The 8,108-nt window shown below is 38.4% G+C and overlaps 1 pseudogene; it reads left to right on the forward strand.

The window, feature by feature from the left end:
• The window catches only part of LOC102476625 (THO complex subunit 2-like), a 56,216-nt pseudogene extending 55,560 nt beyond the window's left edge, over positions 1-656 (forward strand).
• Positions 657-8,108: the final 7,452 nt, after the last annotated feature.

Below are 8,108 nucleotides of genomic sequence, written 5' to 3' on the forward strand. Positions count from 1 at the left end.
GGCCATCCAGAGAAAGAGATACAGCAAAGGAAATAAGGTAAAAAGACAATGTTAAAGCGAGAGAAAAAACACCAGTTTCTGGGTTCTTGAGTTCACCTGCCCCCCAATCAGATATTGTAGTGCTTGAAAGGAAGCAAAAACGCCAAACGGATACCCACCCTTCTCACATTCCTCCTCAACAGAGTCTCACTGAACTCAAGGAGGCTTCGGCAAAGCCCTATGTTAGTCATCCTCCTCCATCACTGCCCAAGAGTAAGGGGAGAGAAATGGACAGGAACATTGGATGAGTCAAGGGAAAGATCCAGAGAAAGAGGGGAGAAAAAAAAGAAGATGAAAAGGACAGGGAAGAGGAGAAAAGGGATTACTCCAATGATAACTGTGAAGTGCCACCTGACTTAGCCAAGAGGCGAAAAGAGGAACATGGAACAATGGGGATTTCAGAGAACAAAAAAGTGAGAGTCCATGTGAACCTCTTTTTCCAAATGAGAAAGACAGGGAAAAAGTTAAACCATCAGACAAATAAAAAAGCAGAGATTCATCTAAATCTCTGAAAAGGGGTACAGTTTACTCCAGTGGCAAAGAGGAATGGGAACATGATAAAGAAGAGATAGAACAAAAAGAAGCGAGACAGTTCAGGAGGAAAGGGAGAGAAATAACAGCACACATCCTTGGACAAAGACAGAGAACAAAGACTTCCAGTCAAGGGAGTGGACAGACTCCTCAGCTAAAGTCCTCCCAGAGTGGGATGCCAAAGCTCCACGCGTCACTCTCAGGACGATTAATTACTAATTAAGCACTCCTGGTGCAGTCCATTTAATGGCGATCTGCTTTAGGTCAGAAGATGAACATACACTACCATCCTCTTGACGAGACTTTGCAAAGTCACTGATTTTCAGGACATTATTTCACCTCTAGGCAGTTCTTGGGGCAAAGTTGCTGTGATTATAATTTTTTTACTCAAGATATCCGGAAGCAGCATGTAATGAAAATTTCACTGAGTGTTCACTCATCCTTGTTTCTCAGAAAGAAAAGGAAAGCACCTCCTGGGACCAGTTCTTTAATGATGTAGATGGTAGATGGGCTCTCTTTATGCGCAAACTTTCATTTTGAAAACAATGGGATGATTATAAAGCTGGATGATTTTGGCTTCTGATAAAAATTTTAATTTCAGTTCTCAGGAAGGATCTTTTTTACATGTTTCAAAAAGCAGCAGTAATTTTATCCTTTGATGGGCCCTGAATACCTCATCAACATTTCTCTTGCCCAGTAATTCTTTTAATGTGATATCTTCATGATTAAGAACCCATTTATTATTCTCCTTGTTTTGGCAATTCTACTTTCACAATGCTCTTTACTGGAAAATTGACTTTTTTTTTATTTAAAAAACTGACAAAATGTGCATATAATTTTTTTTTTCAGAAGATTTTGCCTTAAGGGTCATGCAGTCACCAGAGGGAGAGAGAGAGACACTAAGAGGGAAAGTGAGAAATCACATCCCCCAGGAGGGGATGGCCATTCTGCAATCCCTTCTCCTCCATTCTTTTCTCAGGATCTTAGGTATGGATGCACATGTGCCCGGAGTGAGTTTCAAGCCACCAGGTCCAGGCCTTAAACTGTGCTTGGCCATCTGGAAGTCCAGCAATGTAACTGCTACACCATTTGCTGGTTCCAAAAAGATTTAAAAAAATAGATTAATGACAAAAAAAATTGATTTAAAAAATGCCTAGAGTATTACTAAAATAATACATTTAATCAGATTCTCAATTTCCTAAATGCTAATACAAATACTTTGGTTGTATTAGGAGAAAATATTCAACTTACAAATAGAAATATTTCTTCCTGGGGCTGGCAAGTGACGTGGTGGTTGAGGGCTCTGGACTCCCACATGGCCAACCATGGTTCAAGTCTCGGACCTGGTGGCTTGCTTTCTCACTTCCTCACTCTCTCTCTGTCTCTCTCTTATCAAACTGGAAAATAACAATGATAATAATAATAAATAAACTTAAATAAAATAATTCTTTAAAAATCATTAAAAAAAGAAATATTTCTTCCTAATAGTAAATAAGAAGCATAATTTTTGTTATTTTATTTTTTTTACAGAAGAAACATTGGAGGTATAACAAAAATGGTCTATATGATAATTCTGTCAGAAGTAATATTTATATTATTAAAAAGAACATTAAATTTTTGTCTATGTATACAAAATAAAGAGTTCAAGATATATTTTAAACCAGAGAAGTCAGTTATTGGGAAGATACCTTATCTCTTTAGATCATCTAATTTCCTAAAATGTACTATTGTAGGAACACCTGTTAGGCAAGGATTTGTCAGGGATTATTAGTTAAAGAACATCACAAGGAAATAGGCTTGAAATTTCTGGATCAAATTAAATAGATTTATTTACTTCAAGATGATCAAATCTTTAGTTATCATTGTAGATGCTTAAATTTTATGGAGGTAATTAATGTGTGTAGCATTTCTCAAGATTAATAGGCCATACACATTTATCATGGAGAATCTTCTGGGAATTCACTCTGAAAAGCGAAGATCTAATTTAACACTGTGGTAGAGCCTCAGCAATCTAGAGAATTAGCAGCACCTCCATTATAATTCTCTCTAAGAGCTACTTCACAACAAAATCATAGCTTTAGGCCCAAATCTCACTGTTCTACAAGGTTAATCGAGTTATGTAGATCCTTTCCGTATTAGGTAAAGATCATGGGACCTGTCACACTTTTTTAAATGGTAATAAATGTATTTGTTTTATAATCTCACCAGTTTATTACCTTAAGATCCAAGATGATGAAGTTGCCAGAACAACAGACATTTTCTTTGCTTGTTTTGTTTTTGAGATCTTTGTATTAAGGCATTTTATCAATCACCTAAGTTGAAAGAATGCTAGGGTTGAGATAATTTTATCATGAGAAATTGTTAAATATCTCTTCCGTATCATATGCTTCAGAATTCCTTTTTATTTGTTCTTAGTTTCTTTCCTCCATGAGTGAGACAGAGACAGAGATAGGCAGAGAGACAAAAGCCCCCAACAAGGTCTTCACACTGCGACCCATCACCAGCATTAGCTAGGTCAGTGGTGTGCACACACTGAGAGTGCAGGAGGTCTCCATGTGGATCTGGAACTCCCCAGTACAGATCAGTCCGAGAGCGTCATGCTACCACCGCACCACCATCACTCCCCTACTCCAAATTCCCTTGTGCAGAGACCAGCAGTTAGTGTAATGGCTATGTTGCTGGATTCCCATGTAGACCACCACGGTTCAAGTCCTGGATCTGGTGGCTTAAACTCATGCCAGGCATGTGTGCATGTGTGCCCAAGATGCCAAGAAGAGAATGGGGAAGAAGGGATTGCGGCATGACCATCCCCGCGGGGGTGAATTCTCACTTTCTGTCTCTCTGTCTTTCTGAAAACCTCTCTGCAAAAAAAAAAAAAGAATTCTCTTGCTGGGTGGTTGTTGAACAAACAAACCCCAGATGTGTGGCTTATAAAAATAAAGATTGTTTGCTTTCTTATATTACTGGCTAGCTACAGGTGGAGTCAGTCCAGAACAATTCTGGTGCACGTGTTTGTTTTCTATTACAAAATCCAAACCGAAAACAAAAGCTCTGTTTATTGCCTGTGATTCTTGCTCAGATGTCACATACGCTACTACTGCTCCGAAGCTATGATTAAGGCTGAAAATGTGACTAGACTAAGCCTCGCAGCATTTCTTGTATTGATTTCCGAATAGAAACTTTGCATTGTTCAGTTTTATATTGCCATATTTGTGTGATAATTAATAATACCATATTATTTGTTACTAACCTTTTTCTATGTGTTTTTATATCTGACAACAAAGTTTTATATTTACTTCTCATCTTCTCTGTTTTTCTATGTTTTTTTTTGATGACTTGCACAATTTTTTTGTCTTAATAAAATTTTGAAGAATATGAATGTTACCACTAAAACATCTTGGTAGATATTTGATTATAATTGCAGTAATGTTAAAAAATCCTTTCAAGATAAACAATGTGTTCCTCACTTTGTGTTTGTACATTTGAAAATGAGTGCACATATGAGAAAGAAAGATAAAATAAAGAATTGTAGCTTCTCATTTCTTCCATTCAGCTCATATTTTGTTCTGAGTTTTCTCAGTTAACCAGACTAAGCAAAAAAAAAAAAAATTCAATAGGCCTCGAATATTATAGACAAACCTTTAAATGAATGGATGATTTATAATTTCTTTGATCTTCAAATAATCATAAAAATATCTTAGTTCTCCTGTGGGGGAAGCATAATTGACTCACCCTAGTTCCACAGCTGAGTTCTACATGGCCTTCACACAATGGCCACATTTAATGGAAGCAGCTGTCAGCCAGTGACTGGGTGTGACAGGAGTATTAAGCAGTTCATTCCAAAAAGATGTAAACTCCAATGATGCAACTCAAGTAGACAACTTATTGCAACAGCTACAAATTCCTAGAAAGTAGGTTACTTTAGTCTGAAACTTCCCCTACTTAATCTGCTTCTTTCCCTCGCTCTATATTGGTCAGACTTGCACATGATCTGAAGACAGCTGCCCCCATCTCTCCTGTTCCCATCCCCAAGAAATTTCTTGTACTTAGTCAAATCTTGGAATCAGCTTTTAGTAACCCAGATCTGAGTATACTGAAGACCTAACAGAAATTATTAATTTTTAAGACTAGCCGTTATTGCCTCTAAGCAGTCTGAAAATGTCATGCGAATGTTTATAAGGTTATTCTTGGATATATATTTGGGTCTTGGAAATAAATTTAAACCACATCTAATAGCCACTGTGCATAGTTTGCTCAGGAAGACCGGAACGCAATTTGATCTCACTCCCCACTATTCCTCACTGCTTTCTGCACAGCATGCTCAGACATGCGCATGGACATGCTATTGAGCATTTGAATTGCAAAAATTACCGAATTTCACGTTGCCTCCAAAGACAGAATCAAGAAAAGAAGCACTGTCTAGTATTTAAGTAGAATAGGTAGAAACTGTCAAATAATTTAAAATGAACATTTAGTTTAGTTGGGTCAAGTACTGATCATTAAAACATACCAAAAACAGTGTTTTCTCAAGCATACAAGCTATTATAAAATCTTACCTGTAAATTTTGTATATTTTAAAGTAATTTTAATATATAACATCTGTAGTGCAGATCAATGAAGAATAATTTTAGACAAAAGAAATCTTGTCCTTGGACCTACATGTAGTATGTATACATAATGAATTAGATATGTTCACAGTGGAATAACTGGTTCAAGTCCAAATTCCTTCGCTCTTGGCTGTGGTTAGCATTAGTGACTCAAATCACTGGGAGGAACCTTCCCGCCTTGTCATTAATATCAGCTGTAAATGCTCTCCCACCAGACCATTCTCGAGCCTTTCTTTCCGCTGCGGAATTTTCTAAGAATGTCTCTGGGCACGCTAATCAATGTGGCTAACTGACTTTGTAACAAATTTCTCTCTGAAGTCATCATTTACTCTGGCTTTGTTTCAGTTAAAGTAATGACTTAGAGGACAGATTTGTCAGGGTTCCCTTCTAAGATTAATGAGGTCTGTCTTTCCTTAACCAGTTAAAAACTTCCCTGTCTTCTCATTGCATTTGGAATAACTGAAAATCTCTTCTATGGACTAAGACCCGACAGGTCAGACACTGGCGAGCTCTTCTGTCACTTGGCCCCTGCATATTCTGTCTAGATACATTGTTATCTACCTGTTCTGTGGAGCCACCAAATGTGCTCTCACCTTGGCACCTTTCCACTTTCCGTTCCTTCTTCCCTTTTCTGATACATTCTTCCTTGCAACACTCGAAAACTTGATTCTATCTCATAACTGAGGGCTTCCCTTAAAAATGATCTCAGACAGGCTTTTATTTTTGGCTACTTAACTATAGCCTCCTTAGATATTTCCTCTATTTCTCTATTTATTTTACTTATTTGATTTCTAGAATAATGTATTCCATTTTCTGTAATAAAAACTTAATTTTGGGGGCCAGCAGGTGGTATAGTGGTTAGGACAGTGGACTCCCACATGGCTGACTACAGTTCAAGTCCCGGACCTGGCAGCTTGCTTTCTCACTTTCCTTCTTTCTCTCTCTCTCTGATTCTCTCTGGTCAACTTAAAAATAAAATAATGACAATGACTAAAATGAAATAAAATAATTATTTTTTTAAAAAGAGCTAACAAAATAATTCAAGTAGAGAAAAAGTTTAAATTAAAAATTACAAATCAGAAATGTAGTTAAAATATAGTTAGCTATTGATACAGTGCTCTAAAAGCAACATTATAGATTATTTCATAAATGTAAATTGGCATTTTTTTCTGATTTTAAGATATCAGTTTATATGTGCTAAAATCCAATCTGTTATGTTATTAATGCTTAATTTTAATAACAATAAATAATTTTATTGAATATAATTAGAATGGTTTGAATATGTGAGTGGGGACAAGTTCCACAGCAGTAAAATGCGGCAGGCACCCAGAAGGCAATTCCACATTGGAAGATTTCCAGTTCGAGTCCAGAGACCTCTCTGAGCACACTGGGTTTCACATGCCCATCATCTGGGTTGGCTAATGGCTGAGGATGGATTGCTGCACAGGAGTCTGTTGGAAGTGCTGTCTCTCCTTCTGTCTGGCTCTCTGGAAGAGCTAAGTAAAATAAAAATAAACAGAGGATATGAAAAAATGTTAAAAAACTATTCTTATGTAACAGTTTCTTTTTCATACTAGATTTTTTTATATATATTGGAAGTAAATGTAAGTGATTAAAGGAAGTAGAGAAAAAATGTTTTGATCCTTTTAAAATTTCATTTCTTTTCTTTTTCTTTTTTTAATGTGAGAAAGGGAGAGAAACAGAGACGGAAAGAAACGAGCATCCCCAGCAGGACCTCACCCCGCCACCCTCCCAGCCCTGCCCAGCCAGGCCCTCAGGCATGGCCGAGAGCTTGCACAGTGCACAGATCAACTTGAGAGCTGAAACCCAGTCCTTCATATGGCTTCTGTCGTTATAGAACCTTACACCACTGCCTCACCACCATGCTCAGGGCAAAGAAGGGTATGTGTTCATTTTTCACTTTTTTTTTTTTTTTTGAGAGGTTTTCACTGTAGGGCGCGTGCGCTCGCCAGACAGACAGAGAGAGACATAGAGACAGAAAGCGAGAAATCACCCCCCGGGGGGATGGTCACGCCGCAATCTCTTCTCCTCCATTCTCCTCTCGGGATCTTGGGCATGCACGCACACGCGCCCGGCGTGAGTTTTAAGCCACCAGATCCGGGACACGAACCACGGTCGACTACATGGGAGTCTAGCGACATAGCCATTACGCTAACTGCTGGTTCCCGAGAGGTTTTTGCTATAGGGGGCATGTGCTCTCCAGAAAGACAGAGAGATAGAAAGCGAGAATCGCCCCCCAGGGGGGATGGCCACACAGCAATCCTTTCTCCTCCGTTGTTCTCTCGGGATCTTATATATGCATGCACACACACCCAGCATGAGTTTAAGGCACCAGATTTGGGACTCAAACCATGGTCAGCTACATGGAGTCTAGCGACATAGCCATTATGCCATCTGCTGGTCCCTAATTTTTCACTTTTAATTTTGCTAATATTCAAGTAATTTCACAGTAAGACTATTGAATCTAGAACATGTATACCAAATTATCATAGGTTTCTTCCTTTTGTTCTCTCACTAAATAATCTTAAATTTAGCCTTTCAAAAGACAAAGAAGTATAAGAGTGATTTGGGGGTGATGCACTCACCTTCTTGATCATAAAGATATGAGGAAGAGTCCTTTTCAACTTGGGCTCCTAACATTTACCACAAACTGGGTGACTTAAACAACAGACATTGGTTTATCCTAGTTCTGGAAGCTCCACATCTGAGATCAAGGAGCTGTTTGATTTGGTTCCTGGTGATGGCTCTCTTCTTGCTTCACAGACGTCTATTTTCTCTCTGTGTCCTCACGTGGCAGAGAAAGAGAGAGAGAGAGAGAGAGAGAGAGAGAGAAAGTGGGAGCGCTCTCTGGTGTCCCTCCTCTTCTAGAAAGGGCTATAATCCCCTCATGAAGGCTTCACCACCAATACG

Source organism: Tupaia chinensis, unplaced genomic scaffold, assembly GCF_000334495.1.
Source record: "Tupaia chinensis unplaced genomic scaffold, TupChi_1.0 Scaffold000364_1, whole genome shotgun sequence".
Lineage (NCBI taxonomy): Eukaryota > Metazoa > Chordata > Mammalia > Scandentia > Tupaiidae > Tupaia > Tupaia belangeri.